Genomic DNA, 12,487 nt, shown 5'->3' with positions numbered 1-12,487 from the left:
GCGTGCCCGAGCCTGTGCGTCACGGGGAACCGGTCCCAGCGTCTGTTATGTGGCTGTTTGACACCTCCGGGCAGGTAGGAAGCAGTTCTCTGATGTGGTGACCTGCAGTTGACCCTCTTGGATAAGCTCATTCCCACCAAACCTACTCAGAAAATGACTGATGAAGCCTTTTGCAGCCACCCTGCCCGTACATACTGCCTGGCAGCTCTAGGCTGTCCCAGCGAGGGTCGGGAGGCTCAGGACGGCTGCAGGTTCACCACAGCATGTGACACAGGAAGGCCACTGCAGGTATATTACCCGGATATATTATTATATATCCAGGACTGCCTGAGAGTAGGCTGCTGTGTGGAAGGGGTGGCATGTGTGCTGTGCCCACACCGCATTGCTCTCACGTCTGTGATGGAGAGACGTGGCACCTTCCACCCAGAGAGGAATGGGGAGGAGAGCGGGGAGCTCTGCCTGGGTCACTGGCCACCCTGAAGAACAACGAGCCCGACAACACAAGGCGCTTCTGTGCCTGCAGGGTGTCCAGGGAAAAGAGTAGCTGAGGGTGAAATGAGCAATTGCAAAGCCAGGCTGCCATCTGGTGGAAGTAGAGCTCAAGGCTACGGCTATGGGTGGGAGAATGTCGCGAGGGAGGGGTAGGAGAGGCAAGGAAAGGGGAAAAGTAAGCAAGGTAAGGCAGGGATTTGCATGGCCTTCTCTTCCCATATTCCAACTCCATCCCTACAGTTCTTATCCTGGCCCCATAATTCCTATCAGCGACACACAGTCCTGTCTCAGCCCTACAATGATTCCAGTTCCAGCCCCACAAGCTCCATCAGCTCTGATGTTTCTGTTCCAGCTTTACATCCTCCTGATGCTGCCATGTGAAGCTGCTCCTGGATCAAGGCAGGATCTTCATTTCAGCTTCAGTTCTAGAACCCATATTCCAGCTCCAGCCCTACAGTGCCTATCGTGGCTCCACAGCCCCTATCTAGCCCCACAGTGGTTCCACCCTAAGCCCCACATTCTCTATGTAACCACCAGCTCTACTGCCTCAGTTCCAGCTCCTCAGCTTTCCACTGCCTCTGGCTAAAAGCTGCTCCTGGCTATCACTTTGCTCCTGTGCTGTTGACAAGGTGATGAATCAGTAACTGTCATCACTTAAATATCTCTAGGAGCTGCCAGACTCATCCCAATGGGGCCCCAACTGTGGGGGCAAAAGAGCCCTGGCCTGCAGCACACACCTTGCCCTGCATCCCACTGCCCACAAGACCCTCAGCCAGCATTAGGTGCTAGAAACAGTGGTTTGGTCCCTTGTTCTGCACCCCAAAAGGTGCCCCTGGGCTGTTTCCAAGCCACAGGAGCAGCCCTGAGACCTCCACTCCCAGCTTGTGTGGGTACCATTGCTGGGAGGGCTGGAACTCCCCTAACAGCTCCTGCAGCCCCCAAGCTCCAGCTCCATCCCCTTCCCCATGGGATTTATCCACCTCCAGCCTCACCATTTCCATTGCTCCACATCAGTTTGGGTCTAGATCCAGGTTCATTTTCTACTGATTCTATTTATTATTTATTCTCTTAGTTTTACATTGTCCTAGTTGTATTAAGATTTATTTATACTGTTGCATTGTAATGTTTTTATTTTATTGTATTTTTAAAAATTCTATTACTAGATATATGATGTTTTTAAAGTAAAAATTATAGAGCTGTGGCTGAGGCCAGAGGATATATTGAAGCCCCTGGGGCTGAATCCAGACCTAAACTGATGTGGAGCAATGAAAACTCTGGAGCGGGATAAATCCCATGCATCTAGGGGTAGAATCACTGTGGGGCTGGGATAGGGACTGTGGGGCTGTGTAACAGGATGTTCAGCCCTGAAATGTGGTCAAACATCTCAAACAATGCCCTGTTCTGCAAGCTACCAATGATGGGCTGAGAAGGGCATCATGTGCTGGTATTTGGTGTTGAATCATGCTAAAAATCTGGCATAATGTCTCAGTCTGGCAGACCAGCCTCAAATCAACCTGCTCATAACAAGACAAAAATTTGGCAGATAAACCGCTAAACTGACATGTAGGCATATCACTGGTGGTCACCTCCTCCACACTATAAAAGTCCAGTCCACTTTCCATATAGGTGGTTCTAATATATTCCTCTTGGAGTATGTGCAGATTCTTGCATTGGGTTTTAGAGATGCTCACCAAGGATAGTCCTAAAGGTTAGAAGAAAGAGATTTGTCCACAGTCGTTGGTATGGGTGAGTTACATCAGTCTCTAGTAATGGTATCTTTTTGCTAGCTTTAATATTGCTTTGATATAATGAAATATAACAGTTTCAGCTTTTATAAATAATTCTTATTGAGTTATTTCTGTGTAATCATTTATCATAAGAAATAATTCATTCTTACAAAATATATCTAATTTCCTGTCATTAAAACCTGTGGGTTGAAGCTGTAAAACTTAAGTTGTTGGCAAAGTCTGGGGCTGGGACTGAATCCAGCTGCCCCAGGCTCCTCTCTCTGAGAAGGAGTTTAAAAAGCAAGGGAATCCTTTTCTGCACCTTGTGGCACAATGGGAGGGTTTCTTAAATTAACTTTGTCTGAAGTTACCACTCCCGCCCATGAGAGGCTGGAGCTGGAATGTAAATTCTAGAGCTGGAGCTGAAGCAAGAGAGACCTGGATGTGAAAAGAAGATCCAGGCCTGACCCAGGAGCAGCTTCACCTGGAAGAGGTGGGAAGATGCAAAACTGAAGAAGAACTGAAGAAAAAAAAAGAGAAAATGACTGCAGGGTGGGATATGGACTGTAGGGCTGGTACAGGGATTGTTGGGCTGGAATGCAACTTCAGGGATGGATCTGAAATCACTATAGTACTGGGATAGCAACTCTGGGGATAGAACTGGAAAAAACATTTTTCAGGCTGGGGTTGGAATATGGATTCTAAAATTGAAGTTGAAACCTCACAGTTCTGGAGTGAAACTAAAGATCCTTCCACAACAAGGAGAAGCTTCACCTGGGAGCAGTGGGAACATGCAAAGATGGAGCTGGTAAAATAAACCCTGTGGAACTGGAGCCGAAATCACTGTGACGTTGGCATAGTGACTACAGGACTGCAGCTGAAATCACGGTAGGTTTGGGACAGTAACTGTAGGGCTGGGTTAGTGACTGTAGGGTTGGAATTGCGACTGCGGGGCCACAATATGGACTGTGGGCCAGGGTACGGTCTGTGGGCTGGGAGAGGAATTGCAGCCCAGAATACGGACTGCTGGCCAAGGTAGGGACAGTGGGCCGGGGAAGGTCTACTGGGTGGAGTAGGTACTGTGAGCCGGGGTAGGGTCTGTAGGGCGGGCATAGGGGCTGTGGGGGCGGGATAGGGTTTGTATGTAGGGCGTATTCTCTACTGCTGGGGTAGGAACTCTGGGGCAGGGGAGGGAGATCACAGCTGGGGACTTGAAGCGCCACCAATCGCAACACGAGGAGGGCAACGGATCTGCCAATCGGAAATCGCCGACCTCGCCTTGTCCAATAACACTCTCCCTTTCCACACGGCCTCGTTCCCGCCAAACCCAGACCGACCATGACAGCGCGCGCCTCAGACCGGCCCTGACCACGCTTAGCTCAGCCGCGTCCTCGGCACATACTTTCCGGAAAGAAAAACCTGGAGAAGGACACGCGGTACCGTCGGAAGTGGAGTGGAAGCAGACATAAATAGGTACCTTTGGTAGCCCGGGCCGGGTCACCAGGGGCCGGCGTGGGCCTGTGTGGCGGTGAGGTGGCGGTGGTTGCCCGGTGCGGTGTCGGCGCGTGCCGGGAGGCCGTTGCCGGGTGCTCGAGGGCGCTGCGGAGGGGCCGGTGGGTGCCTACGGCCATACCACCCTGAGAACGCCCGATCTCGTCTGATCTCGGAAGCTAAGCAGGGTCGGGCCCGGTTAGTACTTGGATGGGAGACCGCCTGGGAATACCGGGTGCTGTAGGCATCTCTTTTGGTGCCTTTTGTGCCCCGGCGGTCGCCCGTTTGGCCGGGGCAGCCGAGGCCAGGGCCCGCAGGGAGGGGGCCGGTGTGCTTTTGGGGCGCGGCTTGTGCCCTTGGGGGCGAGTGGTGGCCCGGGCCGGGTCACCAGGGGCCGGCGTGGGCCTGTGTGGCGGTGAGGTGGCGGTGGTTGCCCGGTGCGGTGTCGGCGCGTGCCGGGAGGCCGTTGCCGGGTGCTCGAGGGCGCTGCGGAGGGGCCGGTGGGTGCCTGCGGCCATACCACCCTGAGAACGCCCGATCTCGTCTGATCTCGGAAGCTAAGCAGGGTCGGGCCCGGTTAGTACTTGGATGGGAGACCGCCTGGGAATACCGGGTGCTGTAGGCATCTCTTTTGGTGCCTTTTGTGCCCCGGCGGTCGCCCGTTTGGCCGGGGCAGCCGAGGCCAGGGCCCGCAGGGAGGGGGCCGGTGTGCTTTTGGGGCGCGGCTTGTGCCCTTGGGGGCGAGTGGTGGCCCGGGCCGGGTCACCAGGGGCCGGCGTGGGCCTGTGTGGCGGTGAGGTGGCGGTGGTTGCCCGGTGCGGTGTCGGCGCGTGCCGGGAGGCCGTTGCCGGGTGCTCGAGGGCGCTGCGGAGGGGCCGGTGGGTGCCTACGGCCATACCACCCTGAGAACGCCCGATCTCGTCTGATCTCGGAAGCTAAGCAGGGTCGGGCCCGGTTAGTACTTGGATGGGAGACCGCCTGGGAATACCGGGTGCTGTAGGCATCTCTTTTGGTGCCTTTTGTGCCCCGGCGGTCGCCCGTTTGGCCGGGGCAGCCGAGGCCAGGGCCCGCAGGGAGGGGGCCGGTGTGCTTTTGGGGCGCGGCTTGTGCCCTTGGGGGCGAGTGGTGGCCCGGGCCGGGTCACCAGGGGCCGGCGTGGGCCTGTGTGGCGGTGAGGTGGCGGTGGTTGCCCGGTGCGGTGTCGGCGCGTGCCGGGAGGCCGTTGCCGGGTGCTCGAGGGCGCTGCGGAGGGGCCGGTGGGTGCCTACGGCCATACCACCCTGAGAACGCCCGATCTCGTCTGATCTCGGAAGCTAAGCAGGGTCGGGCCCGGTTAGTACTTGGATGGGAGACCGCCTGGGAATACCGGGTGCTGTAGGCATCTCTTTTGGTGCCTTTTGTGCCCCGGCGGTCGCCCGTTTGGCCGGGGCAGCCGAGGCCAGGGCCCGCAGGGAGGGGGCCGGTGTGCTTTTGGGGCGCGGCTTGTGCCCTTGGGGGCGAGTGGTGGCCCGGGCCGGGTCACCAGGGGCCGGCGTGGGCCTGTGTGGCGGTGAGGTGGCGGTGGTTGCCCGGTGCGGTGTCGGCGCGTGCCGGGAGGCCGTTGCCGGGTGCTCGAGGGCGCTGCGGAGGGGCCGGTGGGTGCCTACGGCCATACCACCCTGAGAACGCCCGATCTCGTCTGATCTCGGAAGCTAAGCAGGGTCGGGCCCGGTTAGTACTTGGATGGGAGACCGCCTGGGAATACCGGGTGCTGTAGGCATCTCTTTTGGTGCCTTTTGTGCCCCGGCGGTCGCCCGTTTGGCCGGGGCAGCCGAGGCCAGGGCCCGCAGGGAGGGGGCCGGTGTGCTTTTGGGGCGCGGCTTGTGCCCTTGGGGGCGAGTGGTGGCCCGGGCCGGGTCACCAGGGGCCGGCGTGGGCCTGTGTGGCGGTGAGGTGGCGGTGGTTGCCCGGTGCGGTGTCGGCGCGTGCCGGGAGGCCGTTGCCGGGTGCTCGAGGGCGCTGCGGAGGGGCCGGTGGGTGCCTACGGCCATACCACCCTGAGAACGCCCGATCTCGTCTGATCTCGGAAGCTAAGCAGGGTCGGGCCCGGTTAGTACTTGGATGGGAGACCGCCTGGGAATACCGGGTGCTGTAGGCATCTCTTTTGGTGCCTTTTGTGCCCCGGCGGTCGCCCGTTTGGCCGGGGCAGCCGAGGCCAGGGCCCGCAGGGAGGGGGCCGGTGTGCTTTTGGGGCGCGGCTTGTGCCCTTGGGGGCGAGTGGTGGCCCGGGCCGGGTCACCAGGGGCCGGCGTGGGCCTGTGTGGCGGTGAGGTGGCGGTGGTTGCCCGGTGCGGTGTCGGCGCGTGCCGGGAGGCCGTTGCCGGGTGCTCGAGGGCGCTGCGGAGGGGCCGGTGGGTGCCTACGGCCATACCACCCTGAGAACGCCCGATCTCGTCTGATCTCGGAAGCTAAGCAGGGTCGGGCCCGGTTAGTACTTGGATGGGAGACCGCCTGGGAATACCGGGTGCTGTAGGCATCTCTTTTGGTGCCTTTTGTGCCCCGGCGGTCGCCCGTTTGGCCGGGGCAGCCGAGGCCAGGGCCCGCAGGGAGGGGGCCGGTGTGCTTTAGGGGCGCGGCTTGTGCCCTTGGGGGCGAGTGGTGGCCCGGGCCGGGTCACCAGGGGCCGGCGTGGGCCTGTGTGGCGGTGAGGTGGCGGTGGTTGCCCGGTGCGGTGTCGGCGCGTGCCGGGAGGCCGTTGCCGGGTGCTCGAGGGCGCTGCGGAGGGGCCGGTGGGTGCCTACGGCCATACCACCCTGAGAACGCCCGATCTCGTCTGATCTCGGAAGCTAAGCAGGGTCGGGCCCGGTTAGTACTTGGATGGGAGACCGCCTGGGAATACCGGGTGCTGTAGGCATCTCTTTTGGTGCCTTTTGTGCCCCGGCGGTCGCCCGTTTGGCCGGGGCAGCCGAGGCCAGGGCCCGCAGGGAGGGGGCCGGTGTGCTTTTGGGGCGCGGCTTGTGCCCTTGGGGGCGAGTGGTGGCCCGGGCCGGGTCACCAGGGGCCGGCGTGGGCCTGTGTGGCGGTGAGGTGGCGGTGGTTGCCCGGTGCGGTGTCGGCGCGTGCCGGGAGGCCGTTGCCGGGTGCTCGAGGGCGCTGCGGAGGGGCCGGTGGGTGCCTACGGCCATACCACCCTGAGAACGCCCGATCTCGTCTGATCTCGGAAGCTAAGCAGGGTCGGGCCCGGTTAGTACTTGGATGGGAGACCGCCTGGGAATACCGGGTGCTGTAGGCATCTCTTTTGGTGCCTTTTGTGCCCCGGCGGTCGCCCGTTTGGCCGGGGCAGCCGAGGCCAGGGCCCGCAGGGAGGGGGCCGGTGTGCTTTTGGGGCGCGGCTTGTGCCCTTGGGGGCGAGTGGTGGCCCGGGCCGGGTCACCAGGGGCCGGCGTGGGCCTGTGTGGCGGTGAGGTGGCGGTGGTTGCCCGGTGCGGTGTCGGCGCGTGCCGGGAGGCCGTTGCCGGGTGCTCGAGGGCGCTGCGGAGGGGCCGGTGGGTGCCTGCGGCCATACCACCCTGAGAACGCCCGATCTCGTCTGATCTCGGAAGCTAAGCAGGGTCGGGCCCGGTTAGTACTTGGATGGGAGACCGCCTGGGAATACCGGGTGCTGTAGGCATCTCTTTTGGTGCCTTTTGTGCCCCGGCGGTCGCCCGTTTGGCCGGGGCAGCCGAGGCCAGGGCCCGCAGGGAGGGGGCCGGTGTGCTTTTGGGGCGCGGCTTGTGCCCTTGGGGGCGAGTGGTGGCCCGGGCCGGGTCACCAGGGGCCGGCGTGGGCCTGTGTGGCGGTGAGGTGGCGGTGGTTGCCCGGTGCGGTGTCGGCGCGTGCCGGGAGGCCGTTGCCGGGTGCTCGAGGGCGCTGCGGAGGGGCCGGTGGGTGCCTGCGGCCATACCACCCTGAGAACGCCCGATCTCGTCTGATCTCGGAAGCTAAGCAGGGTCGGGCCCGGTTAGTACTTGGATGGGAGACCGCCTGGGAATACCGGGTGCTGTAGGCATCTCTTTTGGTGCCTTTTGTGCCCCGGCGGTCGCCCGTTTGGCCGGGGCAGCCGAGGCCAGGGCCCGCAGGGAGGGGGCCGGTGTGCTTTTGGGGCGCGGCTTGTGCCCTTGGGGGCGAGTGGTGGCCCGGGCCGGGTCACCAGGGGCCGGCGTGGGCCTGTGTGGCGGTGAGGTGGCGGTGGTTGCCCGGTGCGGTGTCGGCGCGTGCCGGGAGGCCGTTGCCGGGTGCTCGAGGGCGCTGCGGAGGGGCCGGTGGGTGCCTACGGCCATACCACCCTGAGAACGCCCGATCTCGTCTGATCTCGGAAGCTAAGCAGGGTCGGGCCCGGTTAGTACTTGGATGGGAGACCGCCTGGGAATACCGGGTGCTGTAGGCATCTCTTTTGGTGCCTTTTGTGCCCCGGCGGTCGCCCGTTTGGCCGGGGCAGCCGAGGCCAGGGCCCGCAGGGAGGGGGCCGGTGTGCTTTTGGGGCGCGGCTTGTGCCCTTGGGGGCGAGTGGTGGCCCGGGCCGGGTCACCAGGGGCCGGCGTGGGCCTGTGTGGCGGTGAGGTGGCGGTGGTTGCCCGGTGCGGTGTCGGCGCGTGCCGGGAGGCCGTTGCCGGGTGCTCGAGGGCGCTGCGGAGGGGCCGGTGGGTGCCTGCGGCCATACCACCCTGAGAACGCCCGATCTCGTCTGATCTCGGAAGCTAAGCAGGGTCGGGCCCGGTTAGTACTTGGATGGGAGACCGCCTGGGAATACCGGGTGCTGTAGGCATCTCTTTTGGTGCCTTTTGTGCCCCGGCGGTCGCCCGTTTGGCCGGGGCAGCCGAGGCCAGGGCCCGCAGGGAGGGGGCCGGTGTGCTTTTGGGGCGCGGCTTGTGCCCTTGGGGGCGAGTGGTGGCCCGGGCCGGGTCACCAGGGGCCGGCGTGGGCCTGTGTGGCGGTGAGGTGGCGGTGGTTGCCCGGTGCGGTGTCGGCGCGTGCCGGGAGGCCGTTGCCGGGTGCTCGAGGGCGCTGCGGAGGGGCCGGTGGGTGCCTACGGCCATACCACCCTGAGAACGCCCGATCTCGTCTGATCTCGGAAGCTAAGCAGGGTCGGGCCCGGTTAGTACTTGGATGGGAGACCGCCTGGGAATACCGGGTGCTGTAGGCATCTCTTTTGGTGCCTTTTGTGCCCCGGCGGTCGCCCGTTTGGCCGGGGCAGCCGAGGCCAGGGCCCGCAGGGAGGGGGCCGGTGTGCTTTTGGGGCGCGGCTTGTGCCCTTGGGGGCGAGTGGTGGCCCGGGCCGGGTCACCAGGGGCCGGCGTGGGCCTGTGTGGCGGTGAGGTGGCGGTGGTTGCCCGGTGCGGTGTCGGCGCGTGCCGGGAGGCCGTTGCCGGGTGCTCGAGGGCGCTGCGGAGGGGCCGGTGGGTGCCTACGGCCATACCACCCTGAGAACGCCCGATCTCGTCTGATCTCGGAAGCTAAGCAGGGTCGGGCCCGGTTAGTACTTGGATGGGAGACCGCCTGGGAATACCGGGTGCTGTAGGCATCTCTTTTGGTGCCTTTTGTGCCCCGGCGGTCGCCCGTTTGGCCGGGGCAGCCGAGGCCAGGGCCCGCAGGGAGGGGGCCGGTGTGCTTTTGGGGCGCGGCTTGTGCCCTTGGGGGCGAGTGGTGGCCCGGGCCGGGTCACCAGGGGCCGGCGTGGGCCTGTGTGGCGGTGAGGTGGCGGTGGTTGCCCGGTGCGGTGTCGGCGCGTGCCGGGAGGCCGTTGCCGGGTGCTCGAGGGCGCTGCGGAGGGGCCGGTGGGTGCCTGCGGCCATACCACCCTGAGAACGCCCGATCTCGTCTGATCTCGGAAGCTAAGCAGGGTCGGGCCCGGTTAGTACTTGGATGGGAGACCGCCTGGGAATACCGGGTGCTGTAGGCATCTCTTTTGGTGCCTTTTGTGCCCCGGCGGTCGCCCGTTTGGCCGGGGCAGCCGAGGCCAGGGCCCGCAGGGAGGGGGCCGGTGTGCTTTAGGGGCGCGGCTTGTGCCCTTGGGGGCGAGTGGTGGCCCGGGCCGGGTCACCAGGGGCCGGCGTGGGCCTGTGTGGCGGTGAGGTGGCGGTGGTTGCCCGGTGCGGTGTCGGCGCGTGCCGGGAGGCCGTTGCCGGGTGCTCGAGGGCGCTGCGGAGGGGCCGGTGGGTGCCTACGGCCATACCACCCTGAGAACGCCCGATCTCGTCTGATCTCGGAAGCTAAGCAGGGTCGGGCCCGGTTAGTACTTGGATGGGAGACCGCCTGGGAATACCGGGTGCTGTAGGCATCTCTTTTGGTGCCTTTTGTGCCCCGGCGGTCGCCCGTTTGGCCGGGGCAGCCGAGGCCAGGGCCCGCAGGGAGGGGGCCGGTGTGCTTTTGGGGCGCGGCTTGTGCCCTTGGGGGCGAGTGGTGGCCCGGGCCGGGTCACCAGGGGCCGGCGTGGGCCTGTGTGGCGGTGAGGTGGCGGTGGTTGCCCGGTGCGGTGTCGGCGCGTGCCGGGAGGCCGTTGCCGGGTGCTCGAGGGCGCTGCGGAGGGGCCGGTGGGTGCCTACGGCCATACCACCCTGAGAACGCCCGATCTCGTCTGATCTCGGAAGCTAAGCAGGGTCGGGCCCGGTTAGTACTTGGATGGGAGACCGCCTGGGAATACCGGGTGCTGTAGGCATCTCTTTTGGTGCCTTTTGTGCCCCGGCGGTCGCCCGTTTGGCCGGGGCAGCCGAGGCCAGGGCCCGCAGGGAGGGGGCCGGTGTGCTTTTGGGGCGCGGCTTGTGCCCTTGGGGGCGAGTGGTGGCCCGGGCCGGGTCACCAGGGGCCGGCGTGGGCCTGTGTGGCGGTGAGGTGGCGGTGGTTGCCCGGTGCGGTGTCGGCGCGTGCCGGGAGGCCGTTGCCGGGTGCTCGAGGGCGCTGCGGAGGGGCCGGTGGGTGCCTGCGGCCATACCACCCTGAGAACGCCCGATCTCGTCTGATCTCGGAAGCTAAGCAGGGTCGGGCCCGGTTAGTACTTGGATGGGAGACCGCCTGGGAATACCGGGTGCTGTAGGCATCTCTTTTGGTGCCTTTTGTGCCCCGGCGGTCGCCCGTTTGGCCGGGGCAGCCGAGGCCAGGGCCCGCAGGGAGGGGGCCGGTGTGCTTTTGGGGCGCGGCTTGTGCCCTTGGGGGCGAGTGGTGGCCCGGGCCGGGTCACCAGGGGCCGGCGTGGGCCTGTGTGGCGGTGAGGTGGCGGTGGTTGCCCGGTGCGGTGTCGGCGCGTGCCGGGAGGCCGTTGCCGGGTGCTCGAGGGCGCTGCGGAGGGGCCGGTGGGTGCCTGCGGCCATACCACCCTGAGAACGCCCGATCTCGTCTGATCTCGGAAGCTAAGCAGGGTCGGGCCCGGTTAGTACTTGGATGGGAGACCGCCTGGGAATACCGGGTGCTGTAGGCATCTCTTTTGGTGCCTTTTGTGCCCCGGCGGTCGCCCGTTTGGCCGGGGCAGCCGAGGCCAGGGCCCGCAGGGAGGGGGCCGGTGTGCTTTTGGGGCGCGGCTTGTGCCCTTGGGGGCGAGTGGTGGCCCGGGCCGGGTCACCAGGGGCCGGCGTGGGCCTGTGTGGCGGTGAGGTGGCGGTGGTTGCCCGGTGCGGTGTCGGCGCGTGCCGGGAGGCCGTTGCCGGGTGCTCGAGGGCGCTGCGGAGGGGCCGGTGGGTGCCTACGGCCATACCACCCTGAGAACGCCCGATCTCGTCTGATCTCGGAAGCTAAGCAGGGTCGGGCCCGGTTAGTACTTGGATGGGAGACCGCCTGGGAATACCGGGTGCTGTAGGCATCTCTTTTGGTGCCTTTTGTGCCCCGGCGGTCGCCCGTTTGGCCGGGGCAGCCGAGGCCAGGGCCCGCAGGGAGGGGGCCGGTGTGCTTTTGGGGCGCGGCTTGTGCCCTTGGGGGCGAGTGGTGGCCCGGGCCGGGTCACCAGGGGCCGGCGTGGGCCTGTGTGGCGGTGAGGTGGCGGTGGTTGCCCGGTGCGGTGTCGGCGCGTGCCGGGAGGCCGTTGCCGGGTGCTCGAGGGCGCTGCGGAGGGGCCGGTGGGTGCCTGCGGCCATACCACCCTGAGAACGCCCGATCTCGTCTGATCTCGGAAGCTAAGCAGGGTCGGGCCCGGTTAGTACTTGGATGGGAGACCGCCTGGGAATACCGGGTGCTGTAGGCATCTCTTTTGGTGCCTTTTGTGCCCCGGCGGTCGCCCGTTTGGCCGGGGCAGCCGAGGCCAGGGCCCGCAGGGAGGGGGCCGGTGTGCTTTTGGGGCGCGGCTTGTGCCCTTGGGGGCGAGTGGTGGCCCGGGCCGGGTCACCAGGGGCCGGCGTGGGCCTGTGTGGCGGTGAGGTGGCGGTGGTTGCCCGGTGCGGTGTCGGCGCGTGCCGGGAGGCCGTTGCCGGGTGCTCGAGGGCGCTGCGGAGGGGCCGGTGGGTGCCTACGGCCATACCACCCTGAGAACGCCCGATCTCGTCTGATCTCGGAAGCTAAGCAGGGTCGGGCCCGGTTAGTACTTGGATGGGAGACCGCCTGGGAATACCGGGTGCTGTAGGCATCTCTTTTGGTGCCTTTTGTGCCCCGGCGGTCGCCCGTTTGGCCGGGGCAGCCGAGGCCAGGGCCCGCAGGGAGGGGGCCGGTGTGCTTTTGGGGCGCGGCTTGTGCCCTTGGGGGCGAGTGGTGGCCCGGGCCGGGTCACCAGGGGCCGGCGTGGGCCTGTGTGGCGGTGAGGTGGCGGTGGTTGCCCGGTGCGGTGTCGGCGCGTGCCGGGA

General features: G+C 65.1%; 23 non-coding genes across 23 annotated transcripts; all 23 read left to right on the top strand.

The window, feature by feature from the left end:
• The first annotated feature begins 3,838 nt into the window (after positions 1-3,838).
• On the top strand, positions 3,839-3,957 carry LOC131562783 (5S ribosomal RNA). The gene has a single exon (XR_009275190.1). It is a non-coding gene; the product is annotated as a 5S ribosomal RNA (ribosomal RNA).
• A 259-nt stretch (positions 3,958-4,216) lies between these two features.
• On the top strand, positions 4,217-4,335 carry LOC131562801 (5S ribosomal RNA). The gene has a single exon (XR_009275207.1). It is a non-coding gene; the product is annotated as a 5S ribosomal RNA (ribosomal RNA).
• Positions 4,336-4,594: 259 nt separating this feature from the next.
• Positions 4,595-4,713, top strand: LOC131562781 (5S ribosomal RNA). The gene has a single exon (XR_009275188.1). It is a non-coding gene; the product is annotated as a 5S ribosomal RNA (ribosomal RNA).
• Positions 4,714-4,972: 259 nt separating this feature from the next.
• Positions 4,973-5,091, top strand: LOC131562780 (5S ribosomal RNA). The gene has a single exon (XR_009275187.1). It is a non-coding gene; the product is annotated as a 5S ribosomal RNA (ribosomal RNA).
• Positions 5,092-5,350: 259 nt separating this feature from the next.
• On the top strand, positions 5,351-5,469 carry LOC131562779 (5S ribosomal RNA). The gene has a single exon (XR_009275186.1). It is a non-coding gene; the product is annotated as a 5S ribosomal RNA (ribosomal RNA).
• Positions 5,470-5,728: 259 nt separating this feature from the next.
• LOC131562778 (5S ribosomal RNA) lies at positions 5,729-5,847 on the top strand. The gene has a single exon (XR_009275185.1). It is a non-coding gene; the product is annotated as a 5S ribosomal RNA (ribosomal RNA).
• Positions 5,848-6,106: 259 nt separating this feature from the next.
• Positions 6,107-6,225, top strand: LOC131562777 (5S ribosomal RNA). Its single transcript, XR_009275184.1, has one exon. It is a non-coding gene; the product is annotated as a 5S ribosomal RNA (ribosomal RNA).
• Positions 6,226-6,484: 259 nt separating this feature from the next.
• Positions 6,485-6,603, top strand: LOC131562862 (5S ribosomal RNA). The gene has a single exon (XR_009275266.1). It is a non-coding gene; the product is annotated as a 5S ribosomal RNA (ribosomal RNA).
• A 259-nt stretch (positions 6,604-6,862) lies between these two features.
• On the top strand, positions 6,863-6,981 carry LOC131562861 (5S ribosomal RNA). The gene has a single exon (XR_009275265.1). It is a non-coding gene; the product is annotated as a 5S ribosomal RNA (ribosomal RNA).
• Positions 6,982-7,240: 259 nt separating this feature from the next.
• Positions 7,241-7,359, top strand: LOC131562800 (5S ribosomal RNA). The gene has a single exon (XR_009275206.1). It is a non-coding gene; the product is annotated as a 5S ribosomal RNA (ribosomal RNA).
• Positions 7,360-7,618: 259 nt separating this feature from the next.
• Positions 7,619-7,737, top strand: LOC131562799 (5S ribosomal RNA). The gene has a single exon (XR_009275205.1). It is a non-coding gene; the product is annotated as a 5S ribosomal RNA (ribosomal RNA).
• Positions 7,738-7,996: 259 nt separating this feature from the next.
• LOC131562860 (5S ribosomal RNA) lies at positions 7,997-8,115 on the top strand. Its single transcript, XR_009275264.1, has one exon. It is a non-coding gene; the product is annotated as a 5S ribosomal RNA (ribosomal RNA).
• Positions 8,116-8,374: 259 nt separating this feature from the next.
• On the top strand, positions 8,375-8,493 carry LOC131562798 (5S ribosomal RNA). Its single transcript, XR_009275204.1, has one exon. It is a non-coding gene; the product is annotated as a 5S ribosomal RNA (ribosomal RNA).
• Positions 8,494-8,752: 259 nt separating this feature from the next.
• On the top strand, positions 8,753-8,871 carry LOC131562859 (5S ribosomal RNA). Its single transcript, XR_009275263.1, has one exon. It is a non-coding gene; the product is annotated as a 5S ribosomal RNA (ribosomal RNA).
• A 259-nt stretch (positions 8,872-9,130) lies between these two features.
• LOC131562858 (5S ribosomal RNA) lies at positions 9,131-9,249 on the top strand. The gene has a single exon (XR_009275262.1). It is a non-coding gene; the product is annotated as a 5S ribosomal RNA (ribosomal RNA).
• A 259-nt stretch (positions 9,250-9,508) lies between these two features.
• On the top strand, positions 9,509-9,627 carry LOC131562797 (5S ribosomal RNA). Its single transcript, XR_009275203.1, has one exon. It is a non-coding gene; the product is annotated as a 5S ribosomal RNA (ribosomal RNA).
• Positions 9,628-9,886: 259 nt separating this feature from the next.
• LOC131562856 (5S ribosomal RNA) lies at positions 9,887-10,005 on the top strand. Its single transcript, XR_009275260.1, has one exon. It is a non-coding gene; the product is annotated as a 5S ribosomal RNA (ribosomal RNA).
• A 259-nt stretch (positions 10,006-10,264) lies between these two features.
• On the top strand, positions 10,265-10,383 carry LOC131562855 (5S ribosomal RNA). The gene has a single exon (XR_009275259.1). It is a non-coding gene; the product is annotated as a 5S ribosomal RNA (ribosomal RNA).
• A 259-nt stretch (positions 10,384-10,642) lies between these two features.
• Positions 10,643-10,761, top strand: LOC131562796 (5S ribosomal RNA). The gene has a single exon (XR_009275202.1). It is a non-coding gene; the product is annotated as a 5S ribosomal RNA (ribosomal RNA).
• A 259-nt stretch (positions 10,762-11,020) lies between these two features.
• Positions 11,021-11,139, top strand: LOC131562795 (5S ribosomal RNA). Its single transcript, XR_009275201.1, has one exon. It is a non-coding gene; the product is annotated as a 5S ribosomal RNA (ribosomal RNA).
• A 259-nt stretch (positions 11,140-11,398) lies between these two features.
• LOC131562854 (5S ribosomal RNA) lies at positions 11,399-11,517 on the top strand. The gene has a single exon (XR_009275258.1). It is a non-coding gene; the product is annotated as a 5S ribosomal RNA (ribosomal RNA).
• Positions 11,518-11,776: 259 nt separating this feature from the next.
• On the top strand, positions 11,777-11,895 carry LOC131562793 (5S ribosomal RNA). The gene has a single exon (XR_009275199.1). It is a non-coding gene; the product is annotated as a 5S ribosomal RNA (ribosomal RNA).
• A 259-nt stretch (positions 11,896-12,154) lies between these two features.
• Positions 12,155-12,273, top strand: LOC131562853 (5S ribosomal RNA). The gene has a single exon (XR_009275257.1). It is a non-coding gene; the product is annotated as a 5S ribosomal RNA (ribosomal RNA).
• Positions 12,274-12,487: the final 214 nt, after the last annotated feature.

Source organism: Ammospiza caudacuta, chromosome 11, assembly GCF_027887145.1.
Source record: "Ammospiza caudacuta isolate bAmmCau1 chromosome 11, bAmmCau1.pri, whole genome shotgun sequence".
Classification (NCBI taxonomy): Eukaryota; Metazoa; Chordata; class Aves; order Passeriformes; family Passerellidae; genus Ammospiza; species Ammospiza caudacuta.
This window is presented reverse-complemented; position numbering and strand designations above follow the sequence as displayed.